Source organism: Dermochelys coriacea, chromosome 6 (genome assembly GCF_009764565.3).
Source record: "Dermochelys coriacea isolate rDerCor1 chromosome 6, rDerCor1.pri.v4, whole genome shotgun sequence".
NCBI lineage: Eukaryota > Metazoa > Chordata > Testudines > Dermochelyidae > Dermochelys > Dermochelys coriacea.
This window is the reverse complement of record NC_050073.1, coordinates 102,622,273-102,638,139: the sequence shown is the minus strand read 5'-3', so window position 1 is coordinate 102,638,139 and position 15,867 is coordinate 102,622,273. Positions and strand designations below refer to the sequence as shown.

Sequence of the window (15,867 nt, the reverse complement as noted above, 5' to 3'; positions counted from 1 at the left end):
CTTTAAAAACCAACCAATATACGGTGCCTCTCAGGACTAGTCCCATAGTTTACACATTGCTTTCAGGTCCTTGGGGATTAACAGTACTATAGAAAGGTAATTAAAAAGTGAAAGATATCAGGAAGCCAGTGTGGTCCAGTGGTCAGGGAACAGGCCTTTGAGCCAGGAGACCTGCATGTTAGTCCTGACTCTGCCATTAGCCAGTTTTATAATCTGGGGCAAGTCCTGTACTGCCTGATCCAACTCCCATTGAAGTCAATGGACAGACAGACTCCTGTAGTACTGTAATGGGAGCTGAATCAGGCACTTAATCTCTGTCTCAGTTGCCCTGTCTTGTCACGATGATACTTACCACCCTCCTTTGCAAAATTCTTTGAGGTTTACATGTGAAAATTGCTATGTAAATGTTGTGAAATGTTCTGGTTTAGTTCGGGATTTTGTACTTTCCTTTGCTCAGTTCAAAGTGTAGAATTAATGAAGAGCCTTTGAGAAAATCCCTGGGAGATGTCCTAAGGCCAGGAGCTAGTTTACCTGTAATATTAGGCAATGGAATAGGATGTGTTATGCCTTTGTTGTGGGTTTGTAATTAGAACCAGGGAATATATACATTACTTGCAGAGCTTTATTAATGTGAACTACCAAAAGGGGCTTTCAAATGGTTATTTCTTCTTAGACCTGACCTAGTTCTAATAATTTGCCATTCAAAAGATGCAGAACTTAGATCTTTGCAGGAAGTTGTTACAATTCACTGTGAACAGTGGCCTAAAAGGGTTGCTATATGTAGTCAAATACATTAGCACAGTGGGGAGATGTGATCTTTTCTAAGGCTATTATTCTAATCATTTCATCTAATCCCTTGTCCATATATAATATGCACTGGCACAAAATTAATTTAATGCTCCTTTTTAAAAAAATAAAAAATCCTTGCTACAGTACAAAAACCCTCTGACAAAGCATGGTGTATTGAACATGTGCTTTTAGGAAGTCCTTCATTCCCTGATAACTGCACAATGCCATTGCGTCAGTGTGGGCTAGATGACGAGTTTTTTTCTTTATTTTATGGCAATATGTAATAGCTGGAAGGCAAATGGGGTAGCTAGCACTAACTGTCAATATTTATAATTACTTTCAAACAATTGCACATATATATGTGGTCTATATCTGATTGCATCCCTCTCCATCTCCTTCCCTTTCTTATGTCAGTCACCTTAGGCCCCGATCCTGCAAGCTACTTGGTGCAAACTTCATTGCGGCTGCACATGGATCCATCTCTGAGGAACCACTTTCAGTATATTGAGGTCAAACTGAAAAGCTGTCCAAGATGAGGACTATGCCCTTGTGTTAATACAATACTTAGCACAATGGAGCACAGATCTTGATAATAAAATAATTCACATTTTTAAAGCATCATCTAGACATTATGGCCAAAGAATACTCTTAGTTATGGCTGGGGTAACATAGAATTTCACCACATTTCAGTCTTTTCATTTTATTTTATTGTTAGTGCAGAAAAGGAGCACAAAATATAGTCTTTTGTCACTCTAAAAGGTTGTCATACAATATTTAAGGACAGATTAGTAGACATCCATATGAAAAGACTCTGAACCAATGTGTTACATATTCTGAGCTTACATCACTGAAGAATGCATAGATAGTGAATACTACTATTTAGTGCTTATATAGTGTTTTACACATTCAAGGCTCTGTGCAAGTATTTAACTAATTAATTCTCACAATAACCCTGAGAGGTAGATGTTATTAGCCCCATTTTCCAGATGGGGAAATCGAGGTAAATAGTGAATGAAACTTGATTGGGGCCCAATCCAATGCCCGTAGTTATTGATGCAATGGTTTCCTGGATGGAATACACCCTTACAGATCAGACACAGAATATTTTATCATTACTGAGGTTAAAATTTAGGGTTTTATTCTTTCAGCTTGCTTAGAAAAGAAACACCTGAGCAAAGGACCAAGAGCAGGAACTCCAGTTCTGCTCCTAGTGCTGACACTCTCTACACAATTCACTTCACCTCTCTATTTCAGTTTCTCCATAAGTAAAATGGAAAAACTAAGGCTATGTCTACACTGCACTTTTGTCCGTAAAACTTTTGTTGGTCAGGGGTGTGAAAAACATACCCTGACCGACAAAAATTATACTGACAAAAAGCACAAGTGTAGACAGCACTTCGTTGGCGGGAGACGCTCTCCCACTTTTACTCCAGGATAAAAATTCTGTTTGTGAACAGCTCTAATCAGCACCTAATTGTATGTGCCTATGTTTATCAATTCAGTTAAATATTTCATGTTGGAAAAAAAACCTTCTTGTTTAGTCTTTGAAATTTAGAATCCACTTCTTCAATTAACTCTTCTTCTATATATTACTTCTGTCCGAGATGTGGCTGTGCATATTACTGACTTTAAAACAATAGGGTTCCTAAGAAAATAATTCAAATGCTGATATCTGTGTTGTACGTTAAAGTTCACAGTGATTAAACTTCATCAGAAATATACCCTTTCCTTACCAATCATCACAGGCTGCCCTCAGTATAAGGGCTTTATCTGCAAGCTGTAAACAAGTAAACATTACATTCTGTAGAACTGAGAATTTAACAAGATAATATGCTAGATATCAAAATAATTAGCCTAAACAGTAATGAGGATTTGATGAGATTTTTTGCACAATTGAAGGACAGATGTAAATGCTTTGTTTTTTTTAAACCTACCTTGTGGCTAATGACCTCAGGTGGGAATATGAGAGTATTGCATTTAAAAAGCAAGAAACTCAAGGAATGAATCTAAATGTGGACTTTTATTGCACTGTGTGCTATGTAAAGAAAGACCAATATCAGAACCTTTTAGCCAAACCACAAACTTCAGCATTTTTGATAAAGCAGGGCACAGCAAAACTTGAAAACAAAACAAAACACAACACAGATTTCTAGGCCCATCTCTAACACTATTTTGAGTTGGCACTGTGTGAATGAGTCTGTGTTTTTTAAACAGTGGCCTGCTTGTTTATTTAATACCACAGCATTAAAGATGAAGATTGGAGAGAGTTTTACACTAGCTATTAGCAAAAATTTTTATTCAATTTTTATTTAATCCTGCAATCAGATACATGCTAGTGGACCCAGGCCTGTGCAGAGTCCTAGCTTCACACAAGGGTCCATCTACATGTATCTGATTGCAAGATCAAGGCCAAGTTTGTTAAGGGTAGCTTAGCTAGTTATTCTTCCATTTAACTTTGTCAAGACAAGAAATTGCATTTTCAGATTGATCCAACATCCTGCTAGCTTCTACTGCTTAGGAATAACTCACTGGTTGAAAACCACCACTAAAAGACAAGTAAGATGATGATGTTTTAAAAGTAACAATGAAAGCCACTTACATAATTTTGCATGTTTATACACTTAAGGAATATCATTTTATTCAAAAATTAAACAGCCCTCTTTTAGAGCCAATGTATATTGAACTAATAATAATGATGTATTTTATAGCATATGAACTTTGCCATGTGCACTATAGTCATCAAAAAGTCAATATCAATAAATTGACAAACTTGTCAATGAGTGAAATTAATTTTCTTTTTCTGGTGCTTCCTCACTAAACATAATATTAATATGACACACTGGAATTCACCGTCTGCCCTGAGGGATATGTAGTTGGGAGAAAGCGAGGTTATATCTGAGAGCATGATAGAAAGTATTATATCACAAGCAAAGAAGGAGAATAGAGTATATTTAAATGCTGTAGCAAATCATTTGCCAATTTATCTCCTAGAATCCCAGTCTCTTCAAAGTTAAAAACTAGAATTTCCAAAAGTGTCCACAAATTTTGGTTGCCCAGCTTGACACATTTAACATCCAGTTTTCTGCGATGTTAAGCTCCTAGAACTTCCAGGGATGTCTATGTAATTTTAGCTTGATGGAGAACAGCAGAACTTTTGCCATTATACAACCAAAAATAATTTATTTAGCTGCTAGATGATTTAGAAAACAAATATCACAATAGTTCAGTGTATTAAACAGCATTGGGTAAAGCTTTGAGTCATGAAACTCTGCATAGAAAGAATAGGGTCATAACATTAAGGGGTTCATGGTAAAAAGGCTTTAGCATCCTGAGAACATAAAGTTGGGATGATGGCAGTTCTCCACTGCATAATTTAGCATTATACATCCTTAATCTCAGGTTTGGAGGGAGTGGACAACATGTGCATATGAAATCTTCACTCTTAAATATGTGGAAAGGAACTGGGAAATGCCGCTAAGGCACTCAGGAGGTTTTTTGTTGGTGAATTTTTTGATTTTTCATTCTGTTTTTGGAAGAGGATAAAATTAATTTAAAAGAAGAACAAGTTGTTTTTTTCCCCCTCAATAGCTTGGGTGTGATTTGTTTTCATATTTACATTTTGAACAACAAGGAATAGGATTTTCCAGAGTATATATTTTGTTGTTTGCAGGTGTGTTTCTGCAGCTGAAATCAAACAACTGGATTAGAAAGATCCTCTGGGATAAGTGCTAAGGACCATGTTTTTCACCTTGGTCTTTTGGGCCATGTCCTTAATTGGAGCTTAGTATCCCATTAATGATTGCATCTCCTGGGATTTATGACCATTTCAGCACTGCAGTTACTGCCTAATGGACTGCTGAACAACAAAGAGTCCTTGTAGTCTTGTCCCAGAGGCCCCCTATTAAATATACAGCAGTCCTCAATTAACCTGATGTTTAAAAAACATAGTGGCATGATAGCTTTAAAGGCTATCTCCTTAGGAAGGTCCCTGGTCTAAACTGATACGATTTAATTGTCCCCTAATGCAAATATGTCCATATGCAAAGACCAGCTTGCATGTAATACTAATAGTTGACTTCATGCACTGCTGTGACCAGGCTAACAGATTTCTGTACCCACAAGTATCAGTTTCAAGGCATTAGGATACTGAAATTGACCTTGATTGTATCACGGAGTTCATATTATTGGCAATTTTAAAGAGAAAACACAATGAGTTCTTATGAAGTTTGAGCCATTACAATAGTATCAGAGTGCAGTTCTTCCCATGAGTCTGCAGGGTGACTGCGAGATAAGCGGATGATAAATTCTCTTATCTCAGCTACAGTGTGGAGAGATGGCACTGACACGTTTTCATGTTCAAGAAAGGGATTTCTGAAGCTTGCACAACACATTTGTGTCACCCCATGGGATTTCCAAAAGGGATGGTGGTAACGCCCCAAAGGAGCATTTTTGGCCTGCTACATTCATACAGATTCTCCCCTCAAAACTATTTTAAAACCACATTTAGTCAGCCCTTAAGTCATTCGATCAAAGTATATTTGGCTCTTTTCATCTCTCCTCAGAATTCAAATTTCTCCAGCTTCCCAGTTACTTTTCTTCTTTTCACCAATTTCCCAATATCTTTGGTGCAATGCTGTGCCCAGAACCAAAGAGATGTGTCCACATCAGGCTCATATATATAAGTATTACTAGTTCCCAGCTCTGTGATATAATCCCTCTGTACACAAAGACCAAAATTTGCTGCCCTCTTGCATTGCAGCTTCATGTCTAGTTCACTGTCCATTCTCACCTTGCAGCATGCAAGGAGGTCTCCCACTCAATATTGGGGGACTATGATTAGGGTGAGTTTGTTTTCGAATGAGATCATCCACCTCGCATTGGACTATCCCTATAGACCAATTATTTAACCCCCTCCCCCCCGACACACACACACACACACACGTGTCACAGAGTCAGTTTTTGCCAGATAGGCTCATGTTCCAACTGTACTCAAGAAAGCGAAGAACAAAGAAGTGAGGTCTGCATTTGCTGATTGAAATATGGCCTCTTGTCACAGCAGCACACATACACAGACCTAACTCCACATATGGGACTAGTCTATGGATGGAACATGGACCACACGTGCAGGGGAGCGCAGAAGTAGAAAGCCCTCCCTTGCAGCCAGAATTGCCTATAAAGGAGATGTCATGCAGTGATTTACTGGCTTTGGAGAGCACTGCATATGGATTTTCCCAGCAGGACAGAGTGCTGAAAAATGTTGATTGGGATCAGATTCAAGATCCCATGGGCTAGGAGAAATCTGTTTCCTCGATGCCTTCTAATCCCAGCCCTGCCACTGCAGTGGTGTGTGACATTGGGGTAGCCCCATCACTGCTCTGTGCCTCAACTTCCACATTTGTAAAATGATAATGAGAACTCCCTTCCTCAAGAAATGTTTGAAAAGCCCCATATGAAAGCTAAGTACATGGAGGACCAGCAAATTCAGCGCTATCACTGAGCACATATCACAATGATACTAGAACCAGGGAAGACACATGGCCTCTGCAGCTGTGCCTCCAAGATCATCCTAGCAGGTCCCACTGCACAGGGAAATTGGCATTTCACCCATTGTTAGAACCACTTGAAAAATCCAAATTAATTCCCATTAAACATTTTAGAGAAAATGAACATGTGTTTCGTGTAGAATACTTTAGTCAAAAAATTAAACCAAATTTTTGATTTGGTTAGAGAGAAATTTTTCGGCAAAAAATGTTTGATTCGCTCTACCTGTCCTACATTAAGGAGAGGGGAAGAATGGTCTTCTGGCTGAGGCACTAGCCTAGGACACAAGAGATCTCAGTTCAATTCCACAAGCTTCCTTTGCGATTTTGGGCAAGTCACTCAATCTCTTTTTGCCAGGCCAGTTTAAGGAATTGGCATTATGTGGTACTATTGTGCACAGGGCTCTGCTCCTGGAGACATAGGGTGACTTCAGAATCTATGTGTGGGGATATATCTGTTTTTACATCCCATCATGGTGAAGAAAAAGCTTGAAAACACATCCCAAGCATAACTGATGCAGGGTGCCCTCCCGAGTCTGCAGACAACCTGAAACAATAGTTCTCAGCTGTGATTGTCCCCATTCATCTGAATGGGTTAACTCTGAAATCTACTGCTCTGAGGTGCCAAAATGCCAGTAAAGCATTCAGGGGCTCAACTTCACCACTCCTGTTACTGCTTTGCTGGGGGGTGTCAGCAGGGACCCCGTGCAAAGTGCAGCCTGCCTGAAAACAAGTAGTTCTAGGGCTGGGAGGGGAAGGCACAGCTTCACCAATGAGAAGTGGTAGTGGCTTCTCCACCAACCCAGAAAATGGCTCATGCAGGTGGCTGGAAAATTCCAACTCATGGGTAGGAAGGGCCATGGAGGGGTTTACTAGGGCCCATGGGTGCTTTAATCTAGACCTGCTCTGTGCCTAGGTTCCCTATCTGTGAAATGGGAGTAATGCTCAGTTGTTAGCATAGGTTGAAACACTAACTGAAGAGGGAAAGCTGTGCGGAAGCATTGCTATCCCAATGGGGGAGAGGAACTTTCTTGTTTTAGCAATGAGAGATACCCTATGCACTTACTCCCTCCATTACGTTAACCTTTGATAATACTGCTTTTGTCTGTCTTGTTTATATTGTGAGCTTCTCTTACTAAACTGCTAAATGCTGATCTTGGTTGGGGGCCTCCATCTAAGGTATTTACATGGCCCCCCTTCACTATATTATCTGAGCATCTCAGTCTTTCATGTATTTATCCTGACAAAACTCCCATGAGAGTGGACAGGCAGGCTAAGTGACTTACCCAAGGTCATATGGGAAGTCTGTGACAAAGCAGGGACTTGAACGTAGCTCTTCCAAGCCCTAGGCTAGCATTCAAACCACTGGACTCATCCTTCATCTGGGAGCTACTGTAATACAAACAATAAATAGGAATGCCTGTAGTCAAACAATAAACAGAAAAAGTTGCTCCTCCTGACTCTTGAAACCCCAATGGAGCTGCTAATGAGGCATCAAAGAATAATGGTACAATTCGGCATCAAAGAATCCAATCATGCAGATTTCCTCTCAGAGGGCTTGGGTATTCGACATATGCTGCTTTCCCTCAGAGAAGGGCTTTTATTATTAAACATAATTTTATCATTACAGATTTTAAATAAAATTCAGTAAATACAATAAGAAAACAGCAAAAGGTTTGTACAGTGCAAAGCCACCATTCCCCTCCTCAGAAATTACAGCATGGAGAATCAAGTGTACAAATTATCTGATGTTCATTGTATGACATCTGGACAGTTATGTTAGTACTGTTAAAAGCCATATAGAAGAACTTGTATGCAGTGGTATTGTAGCTTTGTTGGTCCCAGGTTATTAGAGAGACAAGGTGGGTGAAGCAACACCTTTTATTGGTCCAATAAACCAACGACACAGTGTAGATGATACTTCATAATGCTTTAGCCTAACTGTAGTCAGTCTCCTCAAATAGAACATGACTTGCAGAAAGCCATGAGACATTCAGTTCAGTTCAGCCAGTAAAAGCTGTTTGACTGAGAGATGTGTTTGTTTTTTAAATTTATTTATTTTATGCTAGAAAATTTAAATGAGACTTGGGGTAAAAATCATGGCCTTGAAAATTCTTTGCTTCCAAGTGTTACTAAGGCCAGAATGTTAACTTTAATGTAGTGCTTTCTAGGCCAATTAACGATTTTCAATTCTCTGTTTTTGTCAGAATTATCTGGTTATGAAAAGATGGGTTAATGCCCTGGCCTTTCACCTCTGAACTTAGGTTCAGACCTGGCTTTCTATAGATCACTAGTGAAACGACTGGATAATTATTTGTCAGTACCACAAAGCTAGTAAACTACTAGCTAATTTGATATGATTGATAGTCTCTGCTCAAGATGGGTCCAGGACTGGAATATCACATCCAGACTGAAGTACGCAGACAGACTGTATGGGAAAACTTCAATATTATAGCTGATTATTCCTGATACTAGTTCTCCCTATTGAGAAGTAAAAAATGTTTGCTTAGAATATGGTATAGAAAGATCTTTTTAGAAAAAAAATCAAGTGGGGAAAATATAATTTTCTAAGCAAACAAGACATCAGCTCAACAGTACAAATGTTATATTTACATTAATTTCATTATTAAGTTTTATACCATTTAATGGGTTTTAAGAATTACTCCATAAACAGAATATGATTTTCATATAAAAGGGATGGTATATTTTTAAATCGAGCCTGTAAAAACTTGCTCATCAGTGGTTTATGAAACTTGAGTACACTGATGCTGCAAGTACTCAATTAACGTCAGGCAATATGGATTTCAATCTGGCTTGAAATATATTTAAACAAATGAAGTAGATACAAATGTTGCCTCTTTGGCCAGCTAGAGCTAAAAATCCATTTTCTACGCCATTTATAATAAGAAGTAATTTGAATGTAATTTATATAAAGCACAATATGTTTCCTAATTTTTACATGTAACCATTACTTACAGTTTAAGTAATAGTTATATCCATGGATCTTAGTGCACTTAATTGAAAATGCATGGTATTAAAATGCAAAGCTCTATCCTTCAAAAAATAAAAGCATTATGCTGAAGAATAAACACTAGATAGGGGGAAGAATCTTTTAGAAAACCCTCTAAAAAACCCTTTATAAATGCAAACATCTCTCCCCTTTGTGTTACATTAGATTTGTGTTCGAATGAAATTAGTCTCTCTCAGTCCAGTATTTCAGGTCAGATTACAAAATTCTCTCATCTGACTGTCACATTTCACACTGAAGTCCAATTCTTCTGCGGTGGAGTGACATGTCAAGGGTGACAGTGACAAATTGTCAATAAGTAAGGAATAACACATGACAGAGTGTGCGGTCATAATGAAATATATGCATGCCTCGAGCGCGTTTGGAGGCATGAGGCTGAAGGGCGAGTGCTCTCAGCACTCCCAATGTTGCTAGGTCTCATTAAGACTCCACATACTGGAATGGGGTTTTAGACATTTTATTTATTATATATATATAAAATTTATATTTGAATGAATAAAACACAGGAACAAGTTTTATTTTTATTTATTTACAAAAAGTTGGGTTTGAGTTATAAAGGCTGGGGAAAGGGATCATTTATCTATCTCTTAGCATTTTATGTTGCCAGCCACCACCATTTGAGTGCCTTCTACATAGAATCAATAGCAATAGCAAGGTCACGAGAGAACATCATGGAGTCTCTGGCATGTTTCCCTTTTTGCGTAAATTCTGCTTTGGGGATGTTACTTTCTCTCTCTCTGTAGGTATATAAAGATTTTATTGATTTATCCTTTTTGTTGTTAGGGATTAAAGGTAGAAGGGGATATGTCAGTGTTGTGAGTGTTATTCTTATAGTGCAGTGTTTCCCAAACTTGGGATGCCACTTGTTCAGGGAAAGCCCCTGGAGGGCCGGGCCCCTTTGTTTACCTGCCGCATCCCGGCCGAACCTGCAGACATGGCAGGTAAACAAACCGGCCGTGCCCGCCAGAGGCTTTCCCTGAACAAGCAGTGTCCCAGGTTTGGGAAACACTGTTCTAGTGGAAAGGCTTTCAACTTCATCTTTAGGATTTGGTTCTTAATGATTTTAAACTTAGTATCTTTTGACCAATTATAAACAATGAATTATAAATACACTTCTAAAACCTGGGGAGACTGTCGCAAAGTGGGCAGTTTTTGGAAAAAAAGTCAGTCTTGTGGTTAAGGAGACTAGAAGTCAAATATATATTCAACCCAAGCAGAGTCTTTTGAAGTCAGGTAAGGGAGAAGAGGAGAAAATGATGCTATGGAGTCCATTACAGGTCTTATGCTGCAGATCTAATTGATGTGGGTAGATCTCAGATAGTATAGTGATGGGTGTTTTACAAAATCCCAAGTCAGAGAGACAGAGATGGGTTCAAATCCTGTTCTGCCACAGACTTCCTGTCTAAGCTTGGGCAAGTCACTTAACCTTTCTTTGCCTCTATTTCCTCATCTATAAAATAAGGATAATACTTCCTTCTCTTGTATTGGGCAGTGTCATTCATTAATCCTTGTTGATGGAAGGGGCCATCATAAAGACTACAAATATAAAGCACTATTAGCGCTATTAACTTTGGCTCATGAAAAGTTTGTCACCAAAAGCAACAGTTGCCAATTTGCTAACATTTTTGTCAAACAGAAAAACAAAAGGCCTCCACAATTGCTCAGTTTTTTTTGAACATAAGTGAAAGGCAGACTTCCCTCTCCTCCCCCCACCCCAATAAATGCAGTGTGTTCATTTTGCTTAGCAAAGCATTATGATATCATCATTGGAGTGGCCACCCCATGCCTGAAAATTCAGGAAACAACCCTGAAATTCACAGCATATTTTGGCACTTGGGAATTTTTTCAGCAGACTTTGATACCTTAAGAGCCAGTCAAATCATACTGGTTGGCAGGGGAAGAAGGCAGCTCCCAAAAGCAAAGGCTTGAAGTGAAGCTGCTGCCAGTTAAACAAAATTAAGGAAGCAAAGTGATCTACCTATTCTAATAATACTTTACACTTCCATAGCACCTGCCGTCTGAAGCCCTCCCAGCATGTTACCAAACCCAATGAATTTCACTTCACTTACCTGCCATGCGGTAGGTTACTCTTAGTTACTGAGGATACAGAGGCACAGAGAAATTAAGTGACTCACTCAAGTCTGTAGCAGAACAGGAAATGAAAAACCACAAATCTCCCAGAACCAACGCTTTTTCCACCAGGGAGTGCTTCCAGATATGCAGAACTCATTTTGTAAACACTTGTCTCAAGGATGTGTGGAACCAGACATAGCCCCAAAAACCTTTAAATTCTGATTTGGAATAAAAGGAACTTACAGATATCAGAGCCACCTAATTAATTACCAGGACCTGGGGAATTCAGCAGAAATTTACTTGGGAAATATGTAGAGCCCATCAGATTGGCCCAAGGCCCCCCAGTTGTTTACTCAACCTCTTTGCTCTAGCAAACTCCCACTGTGGCATTTTCCTTCCAGCCAGGATACCAGAATGTGATCTTAACTCTCATCCAGCACTTACCCAACCATGCACACCATCCTCTAAATACCAGTGCCAGCCCTGGACCTCAGCTATCCCATTCAAACAGTTAAGTCACAGGCCTGTTGGATTGTAGCACCACCCCTATGGCTAGAGCTGTAAACCTTGGAGTCACTTCTCCCTGCAGTAAATGAGTTATGTAAGTATGTAAATTTCAATTACTGAATGCTTCTGTGGGATATTCCCAGACCATATTATTTGTGTTTTTTTCTCTGGCGATGGAGCTATCCATGAGGTTTTTAAACCAGAATGACACCTGGGTTGTAGCATTTATGGGAATGGCCCATTTCATATTTGGCACTTTAAGTGTCCCACAGAAATACGTTTCACAGATGGGGTGATCATTGAAACAAAGAGGGAAGCGAACACAATGTTGGCAATTGTTATGCTTTGGCAACATGTATTTTAATTTTAGAATTTCTTGATGGCTGTGTTGGCCCTTCACAGCCATGGCCCCTGGATATTGTGGAACAGAGTTTGTTTTTTTTCATAGTACTATTTATACTTATTGTCTCACAACGTTCTACAAAGTTCACTGCTGCTATTTAAGTGAATAAAGAACTTTGAGGTGCCCAGTGGGTCACATGCACTCTTGGATGTTGATTTGATTTACTATATTTATTATTTGTCATACAGTAGCCCCAGCTAGATGCCCCAATTGAAATTAGAGCCCCATTGTATAAAGTGCTAATCAAACAAACAGTGAAAGAATATCCATGCCTCAAAGAGCTCGCAATCTAAAAAAGACAAGACAGACAAGCGAGAAGGGAAAGAAAAATGATTTGCCCAAGGCAGGGATGGGCAAACTTTTTGGACCAAGGGCCACATCTGGGAATAGAAATTGTATGGCGCACCATGAACGCTCACAAAATTGGGGTTAGGGTGCAGGTGGGGTGGGGGCTCCCGCTGGGGGTATGGGCTCTAGGCTGGGGCTGTGGATGAGGAGCTTGGGGTATAGGAAGGTGCTCTAGGCTGGGATTGAGAGGTTTGGAGAGCAACAGGGGATCAGGACTGGGGCAGGGGGTTGGGGTATGGGGAGAGGCTCAGGGATGCAGGCTCTGGGTGGCGCTTACCTCAAGTGGCTCCCGGAAGGAGCAGCATGTCCCTTCTCCAGCTCCTACATGGAGGCGTGGCCAGGTGACTCTGCATGCTGCCCTGTCTGCAGACACCACCCCTGCAGCTCCCATTGGAGCGCCAGAGGGGGCCATTGGAGCAGGGTCATTGGAGCACAGAGGGGGCGTCCCCCAACCCTGTGCCCTGGCTGGAGCGCAAGCCCCAGACCCCACTTCCCAGCAGGAGCTCGAGGGCTGGCTTAAAATGGCTGGTGGGCCGGATGCAGCCCAGGGGCCGTAGTTTGCCCACCCCTGGCCCAAGGTCACGTAGGTCAGTGGCAGAGTCAAAATTTTAGACTTCCAGTCCAATGCCCTACCCACTAGCCCATAGTGCCTCCCATTGTGAGGAGGGAATATTGTCCTCGACATCATGACTAGCCCTTACATTTTCCAAGACATGACACAGTATCTTTAGTAGTCATTTGAACAGTTGACCATCCCAGTTAGCAGGGATGAGCATGAGGAACAAACCCAAAATTCTGTAAGTTTGGGTCTAGGTTTAGGTTCAGCTTGTTACAGAAAGAAGGGAAAAAATCAAAGTTTGGTTTCTCAATATAACTTCCCCAAAGAACAAGTCCATTCTCATTTTATTAGCAAACCACTGATTGCTACTCTGAGTATGGCCTTTCAACCAGTTGTGTGCCCAATTTACAGTAATTTCATCACACATTTTCCTAGTTTGCCTATGCGAATGCCATGTGGGAATGTGTCAAAAGCCTTACTAAAATCAAGGTATATTGCATCTACTGCTTCCCTACCCCCTGGGCCATAACTGTGTCAAAGAAGGAAATCGGGTTGGTTTGACATAATTTGTTCTTGGGAAATCCATATTGGCTATTCTTTATGAACCTATTATCCTTTAGGTACTTCCAACCTGGTTGGTTAATCATTTGATCCCAATATCTTTCCAGGTTTTGTAGTTAGATTGGCTGGTCTATAAATTTCCCAGGTCCTCTTTGTTCCTCCTTTTAAAGATAGGTACTATGTTTGCCCTTCTCCAGTCCTCTGCAATCTCACCCATCCTCCATGAGTTCTCAAAGATAACTGTTCCAAGGGCCTACACTTTACTTTGTCTCTCTCTTGCTCTGAATACATTTATAGACCCTCCTCATAATGTCTTCTATGTTCCTTGCTAGATATAACTCATTCTGTGCCTTAACCTTTCTGATTTTGTCCCTACAGGATTGTACTATTTTTGGAATGCCCGCTTAGCAATTTGTCTATGTTTCCACATTTTATAGGATTCCTTTTTGATTTTCTGGTCATTAAAGATCTCATGAAGCAGCAATATTGGCTTACTGTTCTTCCTATCTTTTCTAGTTTTCAGTTGTACATTTAATATTGTCTCCTTGAGAAACTGCCATCTGTCCTGAACTACTTTATCCCTTAGCATAATGACAGGTTTCAGAGTAGCAGCCGTGTTAGTCTGTATTCACAAAAAGAAAAGGAGTAGTTGTGGCACCTTAGAGACTAACAAATTTATTTGAGCATAAGCTTTCGTGAGCTACAGCTCACTTCATCGGATGCTAAACTGGGAGGAGTGGTAGATACGCTGGAGGGGAGGGATAGGATACAGAAGGACCTAGACAAATTGGAGGATTGGGCCAAAAGAAATCTAATGAGGTTCAATAAGGATAAATGCAGGGTCCTGCACTTAGGATGGAAGAATCCAATGCACCGCTACAGACTAGGGACCGAATGGCTCGGCAGCAGTTCTGCGGAAAAGGACCTAGGGGTGACAGTGGACGAGAAGCTGGATATGAGTCAGCAGTGTGCCCTTGTTGCCAAGAAGGCCAATGGCATTTTGGGTTGTATAAGTAGGGGCATAGCGAGCAGATCGAGGGACGTGATCGTTCCCCTCTATTCGACACTGGTGAGGCCTCATCTGGAGTACTGTGTCCAGTTTTGGGCCCCACACTACAGGAAGGATGTGGATAAATTGGAAAGAGTACAACGAAGGGCAACGAAAATGATTAGGGGTCTAGAGCACATGACTTATGAGGAGAGGCTGAGGGAGCTGGGATTGTTTAGTCTGCAGAAGAGAAGAATGAGGGGGGATTTGATAGCTGCTTTCAACTACCTGAAAGGGGGTTTCAAAGAGGATGGCTCTAGACTGTTCTCAATGGTAGCAGATGACAGAACGAGGAGTAATGGTCTCAAGTTGCAATGGGGGAGGTTTAGATTGGATATTAGGAAAAACTTTTTCACTAAGAGGGTGGTGAAACACTGGAATGCGTTACCTAGGGAGGTGGTAGAATCTCCTTCCTTAGAGGTTTTTAAGGTCAGGCTTGACAAAGCCCTAGCTGGGATGATTTAACTGGGACTTGGTCCTGCTTTGAGCAGGGGGTTGGACTAGATGACCTTCTGGGGTCCCTTCCAACCCTGATATTCTATGATTCTATGATTCTATGATTCTATCCCTTAGGTAAGATCCTATGGAAAGGAAACCTACCACTTCTTGCAATTTGTTAAAGTCTGCTTTTTTGAAGTCATTGTTCTTATTCTCACTCTCTCCTTTCCTTAGAACCATAAAATCAATCATTTCACAATCACTTTCATCCAAAATGCCTTCCATCTTCAGATTTGCGACCAATTCCTCCCCATTGGTCAGAATCAAGTCTAAAATGGCTGTCCCTCTGGCTAATGTCCTCCATTTTCTGAAACAAAAAGTCTCCAAAACATTCCAAGAACTTACTAGGAATTTTGTGTTTTACCATATTACTTTTCTAACAGATGTCTGGGTTGTTAAAGTCTCCCATTATTACCAAGTCTTGTGTTTTGGGTATTTTTGTTATTTGTGCTAGAAATGCCTTATCCAACTCCTCTTCCTGATTCAGTGGTTTATAGTAGACCACTACCTGGA

The 15,867-nt window shown here is 40.4% G+C and overlaps 1 long non-coding RNA gene across 1 annotated transcript in view; it reads right to left on the bottom strand.

Moving 5' to 3' along the window:
- The window catches only part of LOC122460576, a 32,958-nt gene extending 22,760 nt beyond the window's left edge, over window positions 1-10,198 (bottom strand). The window contains exon 1 of the long non-coding RNA XR_006281974.1: window positions 7,616-10,198. This is a non-coding gene — a long non-coding RNA (uncharacterized LOC122460576). The remainder of the gene's footprint in view (window positions 1-7,615) is intronic.
- Window positions 10,199-15,867: the final 5,669 nt, after the last annotated feature.